At 51.3% G+C, this 23,488-nt stretch overlaps 1 non-coding gene and 1 pseudogene across 1 annotated transcript; both read left to right on the forward strand.

The window, feature by feature from the left end:
- Positions 1–11,006: 11,006 nt before the first annotated feature.
- TRNAS-GCU (transfer RNA serine (anticodon GCU)) lies at positions 11,007–11,088 on the forward strand. Its single transcript has one exon. It is a non-coding gene; the product is annotated as a tRNA-Ser (tRNA).
- Positions 11,089–16,423: 5,335 nt separating this feature from the next.
- LOC135576136 (olfactory receptor 6B1-like) lies at positions 16,424–19,331 on the forward strand (annotated as a pseudogene).
- Positions 19,332–23,488: the final 4,157 nt, after the last annotated feature.

Genomic DNA, 23,488 nt, shown 5'->3' on the forward strand with positions numbered 1-23,488 from the left:
CTTCACATTCCATTGCTGTGTTTACCAAAACATGGATCTGGTTCTCCAGGAAAATGCAGCTGATATGAAGCTTTAGCTGACAGGCAAATTCACTGAAAGAGAAACTTGTTTTTTAACAAAACCAGGACATTCCACCCCTTATAATATGACTTAAACCTTATCTATGCAATCTATCAATACAATCTAATTAATCACTACTACTATATATATATATACGTATGTACATATATACACAGGAGTAATTCATCTTAATCAGTGGACCATCCTTTGACAAGTTCATTAAGTTCATTTTGTCACAACACTCTCCCAGGGCAGGAAAAATGGTACAAGTGCATCTCATGACCACTGTTTGTGGGTTAAAGACATCGACTTGGAAGGAGCTGTCAGGCGCCACTCGAAGAAGCGAGCGCTGGTTTCATCATCACTGTCTTGATCTGAAAGACACTTATTAAACACTGTTAGTGCGGCAATTCACATCCTGCAGTTCAGTATTGAATATTTTCACCTAGAATCAAATCCCCTTGAGGCACACACCGAACTTCTCCATCCTTAAGCATCACCCACCAGGTGCTGCCAGGTCCCTGGGCAAAACCAATCCCCTGAAATGGGCTTGCTTTGCCTGAGGCAGGAGGAACCCAGACTGCCTTTCCTGACATGTTTGTCATGTGTACTACAGGGACTTTATCTCCTTCCACAGTACGAAGAATTCCCGATTGAGCAGGCCCGGCTCGACTGGTTGATCCCCCAAGTGACCAACCAAGTGGCTTTTGGTAAATGTGAATCCCAGTGTTTAAAGGTTCCATCACCAAGTTTTTTTAGTGTAGTATTTAACAAACCATTGTACCTCTCAGTTTTCCCAGAGGCTGGTGCATGACATGGAATATGATATACCCACTCAATACCGTGTTCTTTGCCCCAATTGTCTATAATACTGTTTTTGAAATGAGTACCATTGTCTGATTCAATTCTTTCTGGCGTACCCTGTCACCAAAGGACTTGCTTTTCAAGGCCCAAGGTGGTATTTCGGGCTGTAGCATGAGGTACGGCATATGTTTCCAACCATCCAGTGGTTGCTTCCACCATTGTAAGAACATAACGCTTACCTTGACGTGTTTGTGGAAGTGTAATATAATCAATCTGCCAAGCTTCTCCATACTTATACTTCAACCATCGCCCCCCATACCATACAGGCTTTAACCATCTAGATTGTTTGATTTTGGTGCAAGTTTCACATTCATGAATAACCTGTGAAATAGTGTCCATAGTTAAATCCACCCCTGGATCGCGAGCCCATTTATATGTTGCATCTCCACCTTGATGCCCTGAAGCATCATGGGCCCACCGAGCTAGGAACAGTTCACCTTTATGTTGCCAGTCCAAGTGCACCTCAGCTACTTTAATCTTAGCAGCTTGATCTGCTAGTTGGTTGTTTAGATGTTCCTCGGTGGCTCGACCTTTAGGCACATGAGCATCTACGTGCCGAACTTTCACAGGCAGGCTCTCTAGCCGAGCAGCAATGTCTTGCCACAGTGTGGCAGCCCAAATGGGTTTACCTCTGCGCTGCCAGTTGCTTTTCTTCCATTGCTGTAGCCACCCCCACAAGGCATTTGCTACCATCCATGAGTCAGTATGGAGATAAAGTATTGGCCGCTTCTCTCGTTCAGCAATGTCCAAAGCCAGCTGGATGGCTTTCACTTCTGCAAATTGACTAGATTCACCTTGTCCTTCAGTGGCTTCTGAAACTTGTCGTGTGGGACTCCACACAGCAGCTTTCCACCTTCAGTGTTTTCCTACAAGACAACAGGATCCATCTGTGAACAGTGCATACTGCTTATCAGTCTCTGAAAGGGTATTATACGGTGGTGCTTCTTCAGCACGTGTTACCTCCTCCTCATCTGGAGACATCCCAAAGTCTTTGCTTTCTGGCCAGTCTGTAATCACTTCTAAGATCCCTGGGCGATTGGGATTTCCAGTTCGAGCTCGTTGTGTGATCAGTGCAATCCATTTACTCCACGTAACTTCGGTTGCATGATGTGGAGAGGGAACCGTCCCTTTGAACATCCAGCTCAGCACCGGCAGTCGAGGTGCCAGGAGGAGCTGTGCTTCAGTACCGATCACTGCTGAAGCAGCTCGAACTCCTTCGTATGCTGCTAGTATCTCTTTTTCAGTTGGAGTACAGTTGGCCTCAGATCCTTTGTATCCTCGACTCCAAAAACCTAACGGTCGACCTCGGGTTTCTCCTGGTGCTTTCTGAGGCTCCAGGTAAGTCCATTATCTCCGGCTGCGGTGTAGAGCACATTTTTAACACCTAGTCCAGTCCGAACTGGTCCAAGGGCCACCGCATGAGTTACCTCACACTTCATTTGTTCAAAGGCTTGTCGTTGTTCAGGGCCCCACTCAGACTGGCTCTATTTACGGGTCACTCAATAGAGAGGGCTCACATTGTGGCTGTAGTCAGGAATATGCATTCTCCAAAAACCTACAATGCCCAAGAAAGTCTGTGTCTCCTTTTTATTAGTAGGTGGAGACACTGCTGCAGTTTTGTTGATCACATCCATTGGGATCTGACAACAGCCATCTTGCCATTTTATTCCTAAAACTGGATCTCTCATGCAGGTCCCTTGACCTTGCTTCGTTTTATGGCAAAACCAGCACCCAAAAGAATCTGAATTATTCTCTCACCTTTCTCAAAGACTTCTTTGGCTGTGTCGCCCCATACGATGATGTCATCAATATACTGCAAGTGTTCTGGAGCTTTACCTTGCTCCAGCGTGGTCTGGATCAGTCCATGGCAGATGGTAGGACTGTGTTTCCACCCCTGGGGCAAGTGATTCCACGTGTACTGGATGCCTCTCCAGGTGAAAGCAAACTGCGGCCTGCACTCTGCTGCTACAGGAATAGAGAAAAATGCATTAGCAATGTCAATTGTAGCATCGCACTTCACTGCCTTTGACTCCAGTTCAAATTGCAGTTCTAGCATGTCAGGCAGAGCAGCACTCAGTGGTGGTGTAACTTCATTCAGGCCACGATAGTCCACAGTTAGTCTCCACTTGTCACTAGAATGATGCACTGGTCAAATTGGGCTGTTAAAAGGTGAGCGAGTCTTACTGATCACACCCTGGCTTTCCAATTGACAGATCAGCTTCTGGATAGGAATCAAAGAGTCTCGATTGGTGCGATATTGCCGGCGATGCACCATCGTGGTAGAAATTGGCACCTGCTGATCGTCAGCCAGGGTCAGCCATTCAGAAGGGTCATCTGAGAGACCAGGCAAATCAGACAGCTGCTCAATGTCCTCAGTGTCCACAGCTGCTATACCAAACGCCCACCTGTACCCTTTTGAGTCCTTAAAATACCCTCTCCTAAGGCAGTCTATGCCCAGGATGCACGGAGCATCTGGACCAGTCACAATGGGATGCTTTTGCCAGTTCTTTCCAGTTAGGCTCATTTCAGCCTCTACAACAGTCAGTTCCTGGGATCCCCCAGTCACTCCAACAATATTGATGGATTGCGTTCCTTTATAATTAGAAGGAATTATCGTGCACTGAGCACCAGTGTCCACTAAAGCTTTGTACTCCTGGGGGTGTGTTGTACCAGGCCATCGCATTTGTACAGTCCAATAAACTCTGTTATCCCTTTCCTCCACCTGGTTGGGGGCAGGGCACCTCTAATTTCTGTTTTGCACAGTCTCTGGGTGTGAATTGGAGGTTCCTTCAAGAGCATCAGAATCTCTTCTGCTGCTTTTGTAAACTGGAGCAGCCACCTTCCTAGGAGTTTTTCCTTTTATCTCACGTACTCGTTCCTGAAGTTCTCAGTCTTCCATGCCACCTGTTCATGTTTTCTCCCTGCTCACGCAGGAAGAACCACAGTGAACCTCTTTGTGTGGGCTGCCTCTGTCCTCTCTCTGGAGATTGGAAACGCCTTTTCCTAATAGCTGAAACAGGGGTTCGTACAGGTCATGAATGGTACGTGTCTTTGAGTTCTTGGATTTCTTGCAACAGCTTTTCAAACCGGTCATCAGATTTTTCACACAGTTTCTCCACAGCAGAGACACAAGCCCGTAGAGAACCAGCAAGGCTGTCCTCAAAGTCCCAGAACTGCTCAGTCCCTTCAGTAATATTTTGTACACCTCCAGATGACCAGACCATTCCTGCCAATGACTTCGCATATGGAGGTGCTGCACTTTGTACACATCTGCACCACAGAGGTCGTGTACAATTGATTCTACCTGGGTCTGTCCCCTCTCGGCTGTTCGGTCCAAAACAGATGATCTCTCACACAGCTAAATCTCTCAGGAACTGGATACCTGTCTCCATAGTGTTCCATTTCCCTAACGTGCATATACAATCTTCCTTGTAGGGAAATCTCACCCTCATAGCTGCCAGGAGTCCGGTCCAGAGGGTGGTGGCGTTAGGCTCTCTTGAAATTGCTCTATCAGTTCTGAGGGAGCTCTTATTCTTTTGCCTATGCTTCAGTTCTCCATATTCTTTGGCAACTCGGGTATTATCCAGCCCAGAGACCACTTATGAAAAGTAGGGCGCCTCCCCTGAACTAAGGAAACCCCCAAGAAGTCCAAAGAGTATCACATCGGGGTCACCAATTTGTTACGTATTTCCAATCACTCACGGTTTAAGTGAACAAATCTTTTATTATATCCAATGGATTAACAGAAGCATAAGCAAAACAGTGCTGGGCGCACGGGGAGTCTGCGCTCTGCCAACAAGCACACCTGAGGTTTCTGATGAACCCCATTTATTGCCTCGGCCAGTCCTTCTTGCGCTCAGACCCCATGGCTGGTTGTCACCAGGGGTCTTCTCTCTTCCTCATTGGTGGTTGAAGAGTTCCTTCTTCCCCAATGTCGCCCCTCACAACAGTTTGCCCAACCACCAACTGTAACAATCTTTCTAAATTAAACAGGTCCCATGCCTTATTTGGTGTCCTGGTTTTGTCAAAAAACAAGTTTCTCTTTCAGTGAATTTGCTTCATATCATCTGCATTTTCCTGGAGAACCAGATCCATGTTTTGGTAAACACAGCAATGGAATGCGAGGTTATTGATAAGCACGGATGGACATCTCGTGAGAGGGGCAACGAGAAAGAGGTGACCAAGAAACTGACCAACGGAGTATAACATCCCATTCACATTAATACTTCATATAAAAGTGGGAGATCACCAGGATCTCATCCCTTTTCCTTATGGCCGACATTAGGAGAGGACCTGGTGAGTCGTCCCTGCAGACTGTGGCCTAGTGACAGACTGAATCCAGCTCCGATTGGCTGCAGAGTCCAGTCCAGGACTTTGGGTGCCAGTTCTGCAGCTGCTGAGACTTTCAAGATTGGTTTTGTATATTTTGTATTATTTTCTCTATTCTTATTAGTAGCTTTAGTAAAACATTTTTAGTTTTCCAACTCTCTTCTCTCTGTCCTTCTTTCCCTCCCGATCGCCTGTGCTGAGTGGGAAGGGGGAGAGGGAGGGGCAAAAGGGGAAGGAGGAGGGAAGAGGGAGGTTAACAATACATTTGCCAATGTTTTATTGTCACCCCGTAATCTAAACGCTCGACTTTTGGTCAATAAGGGTTGTTTCTGCAGCTTAACAGAATTTTCCACTTAACCATCTTCCTGGCACGAATCATTATCATATTTCTCACAGAATGGAGTTGAATCCAGTGGTTGGCTGGTCATGATGCTGTTCCACAGGGCCCAGTATTGGGGCCAGTTCTGTTTAACATCTTTATCAATTATGTGGATGAGGGGTTGAGGGCACCCTCAATAAGTTTAGAGATGACACCCAGTTGGGTGGCGTGTTGATCTGCTGGAGGGTGGGAAGGCTCTGCAGGCTGGATCGATGGGCTGAGGCCAGTTGTCTGAGATCCAACAAGATCAAGTGCCGGCTCCCGCCCTTGGGTCACAACAACCCCATGGACGTTACAGGCTCGGGAGAAGAGCGGCTGGAAAGTGCCCAGCACAAAAGGACCTGGGGTGTTGGTGCCAGCGGCTGAACATGAGCCAGCGTGTGTCCAGGTGGCCAAGAGGCCACAGGATCCTGGCTGGTACCAGCACTGGTGTGGCCAGCAGGCCCAGGGCAGCGACCGTCCCTGTGCTGGGACCTGGGCACTCGAAACCTTGGGTCAGTTTTGGGTACCTCACGCTGAAAAAGACATTGAGGGTCAAAAGGGTCAGATTGGATATCAGGAAATATGTATTCCAAGAAAGGGTTGTCAGGCACTGAAACAGGCCGCCCGGGCAGTGGTGGAGTCTCTTGAGGTGTTTAAAAGATGTGCAGATTATGTCCTTAGGGACATGGTTTAGTGCCAGTTTGGGGTTAATTATTGGACTCGATCTTGAGAGTCTCTTCCAATCAAAATGACTCTATGATTCTGAGCCACTCAGAGAAGTCAGGAGTTCGGGCCTGCCCATTGAACCAGGCTGCCCTGGGCGTGACCAGGAGACAGATTTTAGTCTTTGCTTCTTCTCTGTCTGAGTGAGGAGGAGACTGACCCACGACATCTCACTTTTTGGAGGGGAAGCAGCCTTCTGAGGGGAAAGAACTGGGCCTTCCATGGAGATGGGTCCAGCAACGCCTGTGCTCTTACTGACTTGCGTGGGCTTTGTGACTGTGGTGCTGAGAATGCAGCAGGGACTTGGGCCGCGCAAGAGGCAGGCGGCTGCGGGCACGAGTCACATCACAGCCAGGCGAGGGACTTAGAGCCTGGTCCCTGTCAGCCGAACAAAGGCCTTCCACAAACATGGCCCTTCCGGACACGGGCTGAGCCTGCAGCCGCCTCCCTCTGCACATGGCAATGTCCACCCCTTGTGTCTGGCCCTCTGTACTGGATCCCGGGCTCAGAAAGACTTGGAGACACCCTCTGGGGTGAAGAAAAACCAGCAGGCTGTACCCAGGTAGTCCGCAGCATCAAGGTGCTGACAGCTCTGGTTCGGACACACACAGCAGTGGTGAGCAGAGGTCCTGGCCAGCACATCAGTGTCACCACAAAGGCCCCAGAAGACCTGCTGGACTCTCCTGGGGCCTCTGGGGCTATGGTCCCCTTCTCTCTGCAATGGATTAAAACCCGCATGTCTCAGGACATGAGCATCATACCAAAGCCAAGAGGCTCGTTGTCCCAAAGAAGAGGTAAAGAGGCTAAAGATTGTGCCTTTATTTGTTGCTTTGAACACATCGAGCCAAGACTTCTGGCTGACCTGAGTCTGTCAGCCAACACACGGCCACAGAGTCCTTTGTCAAGCGCGTGTGCTGTCAGTGCTGCTGCAGGAACTCATTTGGTCACCTGCCTGCTGCCAGCAATCCCTGAGCTCCGGAGGCGCGCTGGCGGTCAGGGCTGTCTGCAACCTGGTGTTCTCAGGTGTGCAATGGCTTCTCTAAGCTGCCTGGCTCTTTCTTCCAGCTGCTTGCTAATGAGAGCCAGCTTAGCAGCCTTGTGCTTGAGCCGGTCCGCTTCCTCCCGCACTGGAGGACAGCTTGCCTTCCCCAGCAGACAGTTCCCTTGAAGGACACTGCATCGCCGCTCGAGGTCCTTCAGGGCGCTCTGGAGGTGGGCGTTCTGCTCCAGCAGCCTGACGTAAGTGCTCCCAGGCAGCCCGTCCTGCTGCTGCTCTACGGCCGCAACAGCCACCTGTGCCGCCGAGCGCCCGCGGCCGCTCCTTCCTTGCGGCGGGGACTCCAAGCAGCGCAGCGCCGAGTCTTGCCCCGCAGTCTCTGGCCAAACCTGCGCGCTGTTCCCTTCCTCCCGCAGACGAGCCTCTGTGAAGGTCTTGCCAGTTTTCCGCTGCCCTTCTCCATGGCCCGAGTAAGATGCCATGAGGCTCTCCAAAGAGCAGGGCCCGGTGGCCCCGGTGTGCAGGCGGCGCCAGGCCCTGGCCTGGGTGCAGGAAGCGGGCTGCTCGCCCTCGAACCGCTCCGAGATGTACTTCAGGAAGAGTCTCCTCTGCTGCAGCAGTTGGTCTTCCAGGCGGAGGATGCGGGCGGCCTGCTCGCCATGGCTCTCCCAGCGCAGCTTGCTGAGGACGTCCTGCAGCTCAGCGCGGGCCCGGCTGCTGCTCCCGGCTCCTCTCACCAGCTCCTTGGCCAGCTGCCGCTGCAGGTCCCGTGCCTCACGGACGGCGTTGCCGCGCTGCTGCTGCAGCGTCCCCTGCACCTGGCGCAGCTCGGCCTCCTTGGAGCGCAGCAGCTGGCGGATCTGCATCGCCCGCTGCCACCGGATGAGCTCCCGCAGCCGCTGCAGCTCCCGCGCCTGCCGCTGCGCCCATGCGGAGTGCAGCCGTGTGGCCAGGAGCCGCCGGTCCCGCTCGGTCGCCTCCTTCAGCTCCCGGGTGTGCAGCGGTGAAGTGGCAGCGCGGCTCTCGGGCGCGGAGTCGCTCGGCCTCCAGCTCAGCCCGCACCCTCTCCAGCTGCCGCTGCCGCTCGTCCTTCAGCATCAGGCCCCGGCGGGGCGAGGGGCGGCTGAGCACCCCAGGCCCCCGGCCCACGCCCTGCTGGCTCCCGGCTGCGGCCATGCCAACCACACGCCGCCACCAACAGCCGCCGAGGCTGCGCGTCGCTCCCTCCCAGCAGCTGCTGCCGCCCTTGACCGCGCAGAGCGGACACAGCGTCTGCAGCCGGCCGGGCTGGGCGAGCGTGGCCTCAGCCCCGGGTCCTGGCCCCGGCACACAAAGCGGGTGGGGCCGCATGGCTTGTGAGGTGTGTCCTGGCCCCGAGCAGGCACCATTGCTCAGCGCTTGGCAACACCGGCTTCCTGCTGGATGGGGCTTCGTTTCCCTCTCAGCCCTCAATGGTTCTGCACGTGAGGAGCTGCAGGATGTGACTGAAATACATCTTGACTGGAAAACTGGGGTTTGCTGATGGGTCTTCTCACACAGCGCAATTGGCCAAGGAAGCCATCGTGGGGCATCTAATGGCGTCTCCTGGGAACGTGCTGCAGTTCTTTTCAGAGGCTTTTTCAGTCCTTTGGACCTGACTGGCTCTGGACATCACGAGACACTTTGGTTATTTAAACCGAAAACAGAGCTGCCAGTTTTCCTCCCCGCACCTCAAAGTCCCAAGTGCCAAACCCTGCGGCCCCGTCACCTCCTGGGGCTCCCGGCTCAGGAGCGGTGGTGCTGGCCCAGACGCCGGTGCCCGCAGGGGGCTGGTGGCCAGGACATGGTGGCCCTGATGGGCTGATGGGGTCGGCTGGCAGAGAAGGATCTGGGGGTGCTGACTGACAGCTGCTTGAATATGAACCAGTGTGTGCCCAAGTGGCCAAAAAGGCCAACAGCATCCTGGCTTCTATCAGGAATAGTGTGGCCAGCAGGACTAGAGAGGTGATTGTTCCGCTGTACTCGGCACTGGTGAGGTCAAACCTTGAATCTTGTTTCCAGTTTTGGGCCCCTCGTCATACAAAGGACATTGAAACACCAGAGAGAGCGCAGAGGAGGCGACAAAGCTGGTGAAGGGTCTGGAGCACAAGTGTGATGAGGGGCTGTTGAGGGAACTGGGGCTGTTCAGCCTGGAGAACAGGAGCTGAGGGGAGACCTTATCACTGTCTACAACTGCCTGAAAGGAGGTTGTAACATGGACGGTGTTGGTCTGTTCTCCCAAGTAGCAAGTGATAGGAGGAGAGGAAATGACCTCAGTTTGCACCAGGGGAGGTCTAGATTGGATATTAGGAAAAAATTCTTCACAGAAAGGGCTGTCGGGCACTGGAACAGGCTGCCCAGGGCAGTGGTGGAGTCACCATCCCTGGAGGGGTTTAAAAGGCGTTTAGACGAGGCTCTTAGGGACATGCTTTAGTGCGAGAGTTGCGTTAGGTTACGGTTGGACTCGATGAGTCAGGGGGTCTGAAAGGGCCCGACAGCTGATGTCCTCTTCTCCCTCCCACTTTTGCAGGGTTGTCTCCCTCCACAAGACATGTCCTGCTACAGCCCACGCCTGCCAGCTGCCTGCGGCCCAGTCCCGCTTGCCAACAGCTGCAACGAGCTGTGCGACATCCAGTGCGCCGACTCCATCGCTGCCATCCAGCCCCCGCTGGTCCTGGTGATGTTGCCAGGCCCAATCCTCAGCTCCTTCCCTCAGGGCACAACTGTGGGATCCACCACATCGGCTGCTGTGGGGAGCTTGCTCAGCATTGCCATTGTGCATGTTGCTTCTGGCGGCTACCTGGGGATGGGTGTTTGGGTGGTCTGGGCCATGGGCTCTGCGGGCCTCTGGGACGCTGAAGCCAGTGGATTGCCTGCCCACGGTCAAGCACTGGGAGCCCGGAACAAACCCTGCAGCCAGCCCTGAGAGCACGGCCATGGTCTGCAGAGGAGTTGGGCTCCCACCGCTCCCCCTGCAGGAAGGGGCCTGCACGGGCCTTCTGCCTCTTCCCAAGGAAGCCTCTCTCTTTCCCCGTCTTGCTCTGCTTGACTTTATGCTTCCCATGAAATCCTCCCTTCCTCCCTTCCTTCCTTCCTTCATTCCTTCCTTCCTCCCTCCCTCCCTTCACTCCTCCCTTCCCTCCTCCCTTCTCTCCTCTCTCCCTCCGCCCTTCCCAGTGGGTAATACGTGATTGCCAGAGCCTTGCAGGGGAGCTGGAAAAGCAGCATGCCTGTCCAATCGCATCTTGAAAAGCCGAAGTCATGGGGACTCTGGCACCTCCCTGGAGAGGCTGTAAATTCCCTTGGAGGCACTGAACCGCCCCAGGGTCACTCTCCCGTGTTCCTTCCTGGGAAGGTGTGTGGGGCTGTGCTGTTCAGTCATTTCCTGATGTGAATGCTGAGACCTGTTTCCCAAAGGTCCTCAGAGCGCAGCCCAGCTACTGTGGGAGTGGGCCAGTCCCCAAAAGGCAAAAGCTGGAGGCTGTTTCCTCCCCTCCCATGTCCAGCAGGATAAGAAGGTGCAGGCATCAGGAGCCGCCACCGTCGGAGCAGCTGGAGCTGCAGCTGGAGCCGGAGCCAGAGCAGCAGGAGCAGGCAGCGCGAGATCAGGAGCAGCGGCAGTGCCAGCAGCCTCAGGAGCAGCAGCAGTGTGCTGGTGAGGTGGCCGAGTGGTGAAGGCGATGGACTGCTAATCCATTGTGCTCTGCACGCGTGGGTTCGAATCCCATCCTCATCGGGCACTTGGCAGTGGTCAGAGTTCCTGGGTGTGAGCAGCCTGATGTGTGCCCCCCATGCCTTTGTTTTAAGACGAGAGTGGCCTGAAAAGACCTTGCAGGTGGCTCAGGACTCACCTCCGCACGAGCAAGAGGAATAGGAATGGAAAAGGAAGATCCAGGGAACTCACAGGACTGTCGGCCTCTCCTCAGCCCCTGGGAAGAGAGACACTGAAACATCCTGCAAGGACTTTCCAAACACAGGCAGCACAGGAAGGTGGTTGGAGTAGTAAAGCATAAAGCTGCAGTCATGCTGAACCGCTGGTAGCCGTCTGCAGTGAGGTGACCGGTGTGGTGGAGCAGAGAAGAGCAGTCAATGCTGTTCACCTCGCCATCAGTGAGGCTCAACCAGCCACGGAAACGAGAAAGAGAATACACGTAAGACACTTTCTGTCACAGAACACATTTCAAATAAGGTTTTTCATTTTTTTTTGAATGGGAGGCATTGGTCTTCTCTGTTCTCAGAATCTCAGAATCACTGGGGTTGCAAGGGACCTGCTGATATCCTTTAGTCCAAGCCAACTGCTCCAGCAGGGTCACCTTGAGCCGGTTGTGTAGGACACAGTCTACTTGGGTTTTGAGCATCTCCAAGGCTGGAGATGCACAACCTCTCTGGGCAATCTGCTCCACTGTACGACACCCACATGCCTCCTGGTAAGAAACTGTTTGCTGCCTTTGAGATGGAATTCCATATGTTTTAATTTGTGCCCACGACATCCTGCACTGCCAGTCGGCGCTACCGGTGAGAGTCTGGCTGCCTCTTCATTCCCTGCCGTTCGTATGGGGACAATCCCGGCTCCCAGGGCCTCCCCTCACGCTCCAGACACACAAACCCTCTACAGCTGTGTGACAAAGCGGGTTCTGCAGGGCAGACCTGTGTGGAGGCCGAGCAGCCAGAAACGCCCCCTGCCCAAGGGCTGTGGGGCCTGGGGGTCAAGGGCAACTGTTGTCTCCAAAACAAGGTTTGCTGCCCAGTTCACAATTTGCCCAGTTGTAGCACACAGAGATGAGATGTTATTTGTCACAGAGTTGTGCAGGTCTGGGTCTGGAATAAAGCCAGCACAGCAGGAAGAAAAGTAGCAGCCACTATGTACAAAATGTTACCATCCTCAGGGAGTCCTGCAGACCTAATTGGTCACACATTTGCATATTGGTTACATAATCATTTCAGCATTTAGTGACCAACGTTCAGCTAAAGGACACTTCATCCAGCCATCTCAAGATGCGTTTTAAACAAAACTCAAGTAATTGTGCAGGCTTCAAACTGTCTTTGTGAGTGCAACAGAACGCCTCACCACACATTGCAGCATAACATACAAATATAACAACTGCTAATACGATCATTCCAATCCACCTCTTAATCCACGACTGTGAATCAGGAATCCAGGGCAAAAATCCTGTCCAAACCTCTTGAAATCCGTACGAGCTGTTGTCTTTCTGAGCCTCACGCAAGACGGCAACATGTTTCTGATCTCCTCTAACTCAGTCTTGATTCTTCCAGATTGATCAAAATTCAAACACGGTGTTTTCCCAAAAGTGTCCCAAGACATATAAACAGGAAGGGATATTCCTAATACAGGCACCCTTCATTTGAATTTTCAGGACCTGTGTGCATTCCCAGCAGCGGGTCTTGTCACCCGTCTGCATGGTCTGCTGGGTCAGCATGAAATGGACATTTTGGGCCCATGATTCTCCTGATTTAATCATCTGTGAACTCACCATGTAACCCCGTGAACCATCTAACAGGCAATGACCACCTGATTGTAGAAACAGATCTCTACAAAGAAACAGGTTAATGTAAAGTGCAATTAATACTAATAAAAATCCTTGTATGAGGTTCTATTGCAGTCCAAGTGCAGTTCATCACATTTCTGCAGTTTTAGGGATAAAGTAGTGATCTTGTCTATCAGGTACTCCTGGGTAACTCAGACGTTCCTGAGTGTCACCAGTAACAGGACTGGGTAGGGAATATCACATTTGTGATGGATCCATTCAGGTGGTCTCTGGGGTGCTGTCACCGTTATTGGCTTTCACGGCTTTTGTCCCAGACATTTCCCAAGCGTTTTGCATTTCCTTGTGGATAACATCTTGTTGGAATAGTTTATGTATTTTCTTGAGCACGCTAAGCCATTTTACCAATTATTTGGTGGATTGCAATCTTTTGCCTAATTCTACTCAGGTAATATCCATTTACACTTCACGTGCCAATGCTGTCAGTTGTGTTAACTAGACCTGACTCATTCCAACAGACAAACTTCCGTAAATCAACTGCTTCACTTCACTGGCGTTGAACTTGGTTCCAAACAGCTTCATGTCATTGACTCTGCTCTCTTTGAAAGGTCACGGGAACGAAGGGAAGGTGCAAACTCTCCAAAATACGGACATTGCACCCACCCTAAAAATGGACGAGGAGGAAAATCTCAGGAACTACAGGCTGGTCCATGAAACTTTACATTTTGAGTTCCTGTTGTTATTGTTTTAATGGAAAACAAAGCTTACAGGAGAGAAAGAATTGCACAAGAGCAACACCTTTGACAGATGCTCACCAGAACTGTTAAACAATGCCATCTCCATTTTCTTTAGGAACCCCCCACCAACTTTATATTAAAAAAATCAGTTGGCAAAAATTTGCAGTTGATCATTTACTTAGTAATTATACTCAAACCTTTGCAATTTAGATTGTTTTGAGTGAAAACTAAATGCATTGGTGTCAGCTTTCCATCTCCCACTGTCTCTTTGTGTGAGCAGAGTAATTGGTGCAGTGAAGAAGGTCTTGGTTTGGTTTTCCTTTGCCTGTTTGTTTCAATGCAATTTCTTGTGGCCGAGTGCTTTGGCTCCTTGTGTTTCTACCTGGGGCTTATCCAGGAGAATCCATCAGAGTGCACCAGCCTCTCCAGAGGGAGAACAAACACGACAAGCAAACTGAGGAAACTAAACGGTGTCGGGTTTGTAGTGACAAATCCAATAGATCTGAGGGTGTCTCAGTTGTGAGTCGTCTTCTCTGGGTGATGCGTCCACACTCTGGTGCTTCAGCTGGTGACAGCGGGAGCTGCATTAGAACACAGAGTTACTGCTCTGCATGTTTTCCTGGTTTTCCTTCCAAAGGAAGCTGTGCTGCACATGGCATTGGTATTTATCCTCACATATGATTGACAGTGTATATATATGTATATGGTATTTCACTATGTCTGGAGGCAATTTTGTGACCAGATAGGTCCAACGACATTGAATATGGCATTGCATGCCTGTCTAGAAAATAAAATCTGCATTCTCAGTATGTATGGCAGACACATCTACATAGGTGTCTGTTTCTGGGTTTCTTAAACACGGACCAGTTCTTGCATCTTTACTGTTTAAATGTGGAAACTGAAGGAGACTTTTTAAAAAAGAAAAAAAAAACATTCTCCAAATGTCCCTTTTTATTCAAAATAAAACTACAGAATTCCCAAACATTTCAGTAAATACAATTTCTGCTTAGTCTTTTCTTCCTAATGCATTTTAGCAGAAGAACACTCATTCTGTACTAGGCATGACGTGTTTTCTGTCATGGTCTTTATTCCCCAGATCTCATGCCAGACTCTGTTTCTCCTACATGTAATTATACATAGAAATTAGCCTCTGGGGGTAATTATTGGAGATAATTTGAGATAACAACCTTCCTCTTCCCTTTCATTTCTTTGATTGGCAGACGACTTTATCAGCTCAGTGCTTATGGTACAAGGGAAGCTTTCCCAGCAAAGACAGCGAGTCCTTGGAAGGAAAACCTCTCAGGTGGGTCAGAGAAGATCCATCTGATCCACTGCTCGTTACTGCAGTTTAAAGGCCACACGCACGGCTGGAAATCCTGAACTGGTAAGTCAGTCTTCATGTTTTCTTACAGTAACAGATGAATAGATCAAGAAATCATAGATCAGTTACAGTGTAAATGATTGCGCTGAATCCTTCAACAAGCATTTCTTCTTGATTATCCCATCCAATACATTTTCATCATGTAAACTGCCAGATGTATAGTGAGGGAATACACTTGTAAGTCAAGAATAATGGCAAAACACATCCAGTTTTTCAGTTAAATTCTCTGTCCTGCTCGCCATTTCCTGGATTCTTCTGTTTCATGTTTAGAGACAGAAACTGCCAAAGCTTCGTTCCTGGATTCCAGTCAGATTTGTCAGCCCCTCACTAATAAAAAGACCACACATGTTCAGGGGAGGAAAGGAAATAGCTGAAGAGTATATTACTGTTCTGGATAGATTAATGCCTCTTTTGTACAACATGTTTTTCTATCATGCATACACAAATATGCATATATTAACGAGCTGTAAAATCTAAGAGATTGGAAAGAAGCGTGTTTATGTGTTCATTATTTGCTCTCATTGCCCTTAAAAGCAGGAAGAAGAAACCTCACCTTCTCCACCTTAAATCATTTATGGTATGGACAACTACTTAAAGGTTAGTAAAGGATCACTAAAATGTCCATGAGGAGAAATTGGCATTTCTAGAGCACAAATAAGAGATGTGTTTTGCAAGGAGATAGATCCATATACAGTATTACAGTCTAGACTACAAATGCTCAGTCGACGTCTCAAGCAGATATCCACTGAGTATAAAAGGAATCTAGAGCAAAACAGTCAATGGGAACATGCAAGGTCTGCTCTAAGTTACTGGCTGGACAGCTGTCTAAATCAGAGCTGAGAGCAAACTGAAACAAGAAAGAACTCTTCTTCTCTGTCCAAGACAGGTGTTTAGTACAAGCCAGAGGAACCACCCACTGCAGGATCTGGTCTTTAGATTCAGTTCAAAGCTCTTGCTTAAACATAAATTCCTAAAACCTGTAACTAAGGGATTTGTAATCTCTGTAGCAGTCTCTCCTATGACCGTCACTGCTGCCCCTGGAAACACAAAGGTGGATAATTTCCTATTAGGAAATGAAGAAAGTCTGACATTTTCAAAACTCCGTGTTCCATTAGCATTACACCTGTGTTTTTAGTAATTTTTATCCCTGTACCACCTGAACCTCTGTGGTGCTGCTCTCAGTAGCGGGAATGTCAGCAGCCAGTCTGTGTTCTTCACATTCCATCCTACATGAAAACAGTGTGCGCTACAGAGGGGTTTTGCTACATTTTGGGTTGATTTTCTAGTGTTGCTATTGATAGTACAGTAACAAACCACTGGAATAAAGACATGCGTCCCTCTCACTTTCTTTCCTGTAAGAAATGCTTGTTCTACTTTGTAGAAAGTTTCCACAGGAAACAGTTTACTAAATGCCCCAGTTCTTCACATGAACTCGCTGTTGTGGAACTGTTCTGTTTGTTTTTCTCCACTGACACCTGCAGGGATCGCTGTGGGCACCCGGCATGGAATGAAGAACCAAACTGCTGTCAGAGAGTTCATTCTCCTGGGATTTTCCTACGGGCTGCAGGTTCAGACGTCACTTTACCTGATCTTTCTGGCCACCTACATGGTAACAATCACTGAGAATGCCATTATTATCTTTGTGGTGAAAAGGAACCGTCACCTCCAAAAGCCCATGTGTTATTTCCTGGGGAACTTGTCCTTCCTGCAGATTTGTTATGTCTCAGTAACACTGCCCAGGCTTTTGCTTGGGTTCCGGTCCCAGGGCATGACCATCTCATTCTCCGGCTGCATGACCCAGTTATACTTCTTCGTCTCCCTTATGTGCACTGAATGTGTCATCTGTGACCGCTATTTGGCTGTGTGCCATCCCCTGCGCTATCCAGCCATCAGGACGCACAAGTTGTGCCTTCAGCTGTTGATTCTCTCATGGGCAGGAGGCTTTTCCATCTCCTTGGTCAAGGTGCCTTTAGTTTCACAACTCACGTCACGAACCACTTCTTTTGTGACATCTCTCCCGTCCTGAGCCTTTCCTGCACTGACACGTCCCTTGCAGAGACAGTGCACTTTGTGTGAGCCTTGGTGGTCCTGCTGATACCTCTCCTGATCATTGTTTTCTCCTACTGCTGTATCCTGTCAACTATCTTGTGTGTGCTTCAGTGCAGGGAAGGAGAAACGCCCTTTCCACTGGTACCTCCCATTTGGCTGTAGTCATGATCGTTTTCTCGGCCACTCTCTTCATGTACGCCAGGCCCAGGAGGATCCATCCGTCCAAACTCAACAAAACAGTGTCTGTCTTTTGTGCTGTGTTCACTCCAGCACTGAACCCTCTGATCTATTGTCTGAGGAACAAGGAGGTGAAAGAGAGTCTGAGAAAGACCACGGGCACAAGCTGCTTTGCACACCAGTAAGTTCTGAGGATAAGGATACGGAGGAACATGGAGAGGAGTGACAAGTGTCCTTCTTGAAATGCGGTTGAGTAAACCTCTACAGCTTGTTCATCACTGACTCCGTCATCACTGACTCATTGCACTGAAGCCCGGCAAGGAAGAAATGGTATGTGGAAATGTCTCCTTCCCATTCGTGAGCGCTGTGACGCTGAATATTCTGCTACAGTATCAATAAAATAAGCCATAATAGGACTTTGGCTGATGGATTATTTCCTTTTGAAAATCCTAAGCCCTAGATTTATAGTTTTCAAAACCATGTAGGAATATTGGAAATTGAAATAAATAACTTTGGCTTTTTCTATGGATAAACAATGTTTAATCCAATTCCTTAACTGTATTCCTTAAACACGTGTTCATTAGAGCAAAAGCAAAACAGCGCAGGGTGCGCGGGGGATTCGCTCCGCCCAACACGCACACCTTTTAACAACAAGAGCTGTGCTTAAATACAGTGAGGTGTTCCATATTCACAATGACCCCAGGAACGCCTGTACATATTCATAACCTTTCCCGCTTCTCATTACAAGGAGTCTCGGAGAAGCATTTCCAGTCTCCTCTTTGAGCCGCCCTGTTCGCCTGCGCTGTGTCACTTGGTGGTTTTGAGGAGGGTCTTTGGGGTCTTTGGATGAGACTTCATAAACAAGTCTCATAACTTTTTACCTAGAACTTAACCACCTTTCCTTTTTCCAGCTTCAGAGCCCGAGCCTCATTTGGTCACACCTGTAAACACTGAACATCTCAGCACGAATCGCAGCTGCATTTCTCGCACTGTGAAGATATTTGGGTGCTGAACTCCGAGCTCAGCGCTGGCGGGGTGAAGTTCCTCCCTGAGGGGATGAGGGGAGGAGGGGGCGGGGCCAAGGGCCGGCGGCGCGCGGGGCTGAGGCGGCGAGCTGCGATTGGCCGGCCGGGACGCAGCGGCCGTTCCCGCCCGAGCCTTCGGGCGAGAGACAGAGCGGGAGTGCGGGGAGCGGCCGGGACGGGGCCGCCCCACAGAGTGCCCAGAGAGCGGGGTTCTGGGACTCTGCCCCGGGAACGAGCGACAGGAGGAGAGGGAACGGCCCCGATGGTACCAGGTGACGTTCTGACTGGAGACTGGGAAGTGTTCCTCCCAGCAAGGGCTGTCGGGCACTGAACAGGCTGCCCAGGGCAGTGCTGGAGTCGCCATCCCTGGAGGGGTTTCCACATGAGCTCCCGAGGGACATGGGGCAGTGCCGGGGGGGTTATGCTTGGACTCCAGCATCTTCAAGGTGTTTGACAACCAAAAGGGTTCTGTTGCACACTCAATTTTCACACTGTCATAGAGCCCGAAGGTCCCAGCGGGGTTTGGATCAGCGTGTTCTGGAACATTCTCAGTGGGTCAGGTCTGTGTCAAGAGTGTGGTGGAAACGAAAAGAGAGAAGGTGGAGAGAACAGTGGGGAGATGGAGGAGCAAGAGTGAAGGTGAATACCAGAGAGAGCAAGTGTGTGCAGGTCAGCAGTGATCACCCCAACCTGCCCCACAAACACGGCACCCAAAACTCCTGCACCCCAAAATACTCTTCCCAAACCCTGCACGCCCAGCTCCTTCCCCCCAAACCCTGCACCAAAAACCCTGCCCCGCAATCCGCACCCCCAAATCCTCCACCCCCAGATCCTGTCTTCCCAAACCCTGCACCCCAAATCCTGTACCCCTAAATTCAGCCCTACCAAACTCTGCACCCCTAAAGCCTACAATTGAAACCTTGAACCCCCTAATCCTGCCCTCCCAAATCCTGAACCCCGAAACCCTGCACCCCAAACCCTGCATTCCCAAATGCAGCACCCCCAGCTCCTGAACACCCAAACACTGCACCCCCAAATAAGACAGCCCCAAACCCTGCACCCCAAAATCCTCCACTCCCAAAGTCTGCACCCCAAAAACCTGGACCCCCACATGTGCATCCCCAAACCATGCCCTCCTGAAACGCTGCACTTCAAACCCTGCACCCCCAAATCCTGCCACAAACACCCTGCCCCCCCAAACCCTACACCCCAAGATCCTTCCCCCACCTCCTGAAACCCCAAACCCTGCACCCCAAAGAATTCACTCCCAAACCTTGCACCTCCAAATCCTGCACCTCAAAGGCCTGAAAGCCCAAGCCCTTCGACCCCATCCCTGCACCACCAAATCCTGCACCCCAAAAGCCTGCACCCCAGAATCCTGCACCCCAAATTCTGCCCTACCAAACCTTTCACTGTAAACCCCTGTACCCCAAGGTTGTGCTATCCTAAACACTGAACCCCCAAATCCTGCAGTCCCAGATCCTTGCCTCCCAAAACTCTGCACCCCAAATCTCTCACCCCCAAATCCTTCCCCCACCACCCTGCACCCTCAAATCCTTCACCCCCAACCCCTGCACCCCAAAACTCCACACCTCCAAATCCTGAACCCTGAAACCCCACACCCCCAAATCCTGTGCCCCAGTCCTATACACCCCACACTCTGCAACTTTAAATTTCTCTCCAAACCCCTGCACCCCCAAACCCTGCACTCTTAGACCTGACTTCGAAACCCTGCACCCCCGAACGGTGTACCCCCAAATCCTGAAGCCCCAGATCCTTCCCTCCCATACTCTGCAGCCCCAAATCCTGAACCCCAGATCCTGAACTCCAGGATCTTGCACCCCCAGACCCTGCACCCCCAAATCAGACCCCCCAAACCCTGAACCCCCAAATCTTTCACCCCCAAAACCTCAACCCAGAACCCTACACCCCAAAACGCTACACCTCCAAATCCTGAACCCTTAAACCCTGCACCCCCAGATCCTCCCCCCAAACAAATGCACCCCCAAAACCTTCACCCCCAGATCCTGCTGCCCCATACCCAGCACCCCAAACTCTGCACCCAGAAATCCTGCACTCTCCTAACCCTGCACCTCAAATATTTCCCTCAACCCTGCACCCCCAAAACCTGTAACCCCAAACGCTGCCCCCCCAGCTCCTGTCCCCAAACTCTGCACTGGAAGATCCTGCACCCCTAAACCCTGAAAGCCCAAATATTGCACCCCCAGATCCTTCCTCAACACCCTGCACCCCCAAATTCCCCACCCGAAAACCTGCACCACCAGATCCTGCACCCCCAAATCCTGCACCCTGAAACCCTGTGTCCCCAAATCCTCCACCCCCAAAACCAATGCACCACCAAACCCTGCACCCCAAATCCCTGCAACCCCAAATCCCAACTAACCCTGCCCCCCCAAATCCTCCACTCCAAAACCCTGCACCCTGAAACCCTGCACCCCAATGTGCTGAACACCTGAAACCTGCACCTCAAAAGCCTGCACCCCATATCCTGACCCCCCAGATAATGCCCCCAAAACTCCTACATCTCCAATTCTTCCCCCCTAAACTCTGCACCCACAAAACATGCACCCCTAAATTGTGCGCCCCCAAATCCTTCCTCCCAAGCCATGAACCCCCCCAAACCTGTAATACCAAACTCTGCATCCCTGAATCCTGCACCCCGAGATCCTTCACACACAAATCCTTCACCCCAAAGTTCTGCACCCCCAAATCCTGCCTCATGAAGCCCTGTACCCTAAAGCTCTGCACCCCAAAGGCCTGCACCGTAGATCCTTCACCCCCAAACCCTGCATCCCAAATCCTGGCTCCTAAATCCTGCACCCCAAAGGCCTGCACCGTAGATCCTGCACCCCCAAACCCTGTGTCCCAAATCCTCGTCCCTAAATCCTGCACGCCCGGTTCTGAACACACAAACCTTGTACTCCCAAATCCTGCACCCTCAGATCCTCGTCCCCAAAGCCCTGAACCCCAAAACTTAAACACCCCAAAATCCTGCACCCCCATATCATGCCCCATAATGTGCACTCCCAATCCTGCTCCCCCATACCCTGCACCATTAGACCCTGCACCCCAAACTCCTGCATCTCCAAACCTTGAACCCCATAACCATACACTCCAAACCCTTGCACTCTCAAACCCTGAACCCCCAAATCCTGCAGCCTCAGTTCCTAAACACGTGAGTCGTGCACCCCCAAACCCTCACCCCAAAGCCCTGCACCCCAAAATCCTGCCCTCCCAAACCTTGCACTACAAACCCCTACACCCCAAAATCTTGCACGCTTAAACCCTGCCACCCCATATCCCCAACACCCTGCCCCCCAAATCCTTCCCCCAACCCTGCACCCTGAAACCCTTCAGCCCCAGATCATACACCCCCAAACCCTGCACCCCAAAAGCATTTGCTCCCTAACACCGCACCCCCAAATCTTGCACCCCTTTATTCTGCCCCCACAAACCCCTGCACAACCAAACCCTTGACACCCGAATCCTACAATCCTAAACCAGGCACCCCCAAACCCTTCCCCATCATACCCTGCACTCCCATATCCTGCACCCCAAGACCCTGCGCTCCCAAATCCTTCATCCCCAAGGCCCCCAAGGCCATCACCCCTCAAACCCTGCACCCCTGAAATCCTGTTCCCTAAGACCCTTCACTCCCAGGTCCTGAAACCCAAACCCCTGCACCCCAAAATACTGCACCCCAAGCCCTGCAGGCCAACCCCGGCACTGCAGAGCCCTTCAACGCAAAATCCTGCACCCCCAGTTCCTGAACACGCGAAACCTGCCCCCCAAATCCTGCACCTTTAATCCTCCACCCCCTTGACACTGCACCCCCAAAACCTGCACCACCAAATCTTGCACCCCCAAAACCTCCCCCCTCCAAACCCTGCACTTCAAAACACTGCACCCGCAAACCCTGAACCCCCAAATCAGGCACCCCCAGTTCCTGCACCCCATACCCTACACCCCAAATCCTACCGGCAAAACTTTGCAATCCTTAGTCCTGCCCCTCACACCTTGCACCCCCAAACTCTGCACCCCAAACCCTGCACCCCAGATCCTGCATCCCCAGATCCTTCCCTCCCAAACTCTGCACCTCCAAAACCTGCACCCCAAGATCCAGATACTGTAAACAGTGAACCCTCAAATCCTGTACCCCAAAGGCAGCCCCCCCAGTCCTGCCTCCCCACACGCCATACTCAAAGCCCTGCACTCCAAAACCCTGCACCCCCTAACCCTGAACCCCAAATCCCTCACCCAAAGCCCCTGCACCCCTCAAACCCTGCGCCCCAAAATCCTGCTCCCCTAAATCTTGGACACCCAAACCTTGCACCCTCGATTCTTGCACCCCCAAACCCAGCAGCCTGAAAGCATTCAGGCCCAAATCCTGCACCCTAAAATCCTGCACCCCCAAACCTGAAACCCAAATCTTGCACCCTAGATTCTGCATCCCTATTAACCCTTCACCCCAAAACCCTGCAGCACAATATCCCACAACCCCAATTTCGGCCCTACCAAACTCTGCACCCCTAAACCCTAAAGCCAAAATCTTGCACCCCCTAATCCTGCCCTCGCAAATCCTGAGCCCAGAAACCCTGCCCCCCCAAACCCTACACCCCAAGATCCTTCCCCCACCTCCTGAAACCCCAAACCCTGCACCCCAAAGAATTCACTCCCAAACCTTGCACCTCCAAATCCTGCACCTCAAAGGCCTGAAAGCCCAAGCCCTTCAACCCCATCCCTGCAACACCAAATCCTGCACCCCAAAAGCCTGCACCCCAGAATCCTGCACCCCAAATCCTGCCCTACCAAACCTTTCACTGCAAAGCCCTGCACCCCGAGATTGTGCTACCCTGAAAACTGAACCCCCAAATCCTGCAGTCCCAGGTCCTTGCCTCGCAAAACTCTGCACCCCCAAATCCTGCACCCCAAATCTCTCACCCCCAAATCCTTCCCCCACCACCCTGAACCCTCAAATCCTTCAACCCCAAACCCTGCACCCCAAAACTCCACACCTCCAAATCCTGAACCCTGAAACCCTGCACCCCCAAATCCTGTGCCCCAGTCCTATGCACCCCACACTCTGCAACTTTAAATTTCCCCTCAAGCCCGTGCACCCCCAAATCCTGAACTCCCAAACCCTGCACCCCAGAACCCTGCACCCCCAAATTCTTCCCCCAAACCCTGCACCCTTAATTCCTGCAACCCCAGTTCCTGAATGCATGAAACTTGCAGCCCCAAA

The sequence above is a fragment of the Columba livia genome, chromosome 23 (genome assembly GCF_036013475.1).
Source record: "Columba livia isolate bColLiv1 breed racing homer chromosome 23, bColLiv1.pat.W.v2, whole genome shotgun sequence".
NCBI classification, from domain to species: Eukaryota; Metazoa; Chordata; class Aves; order Columbiformes; family Columbidae; genus Columba; species Columba livia.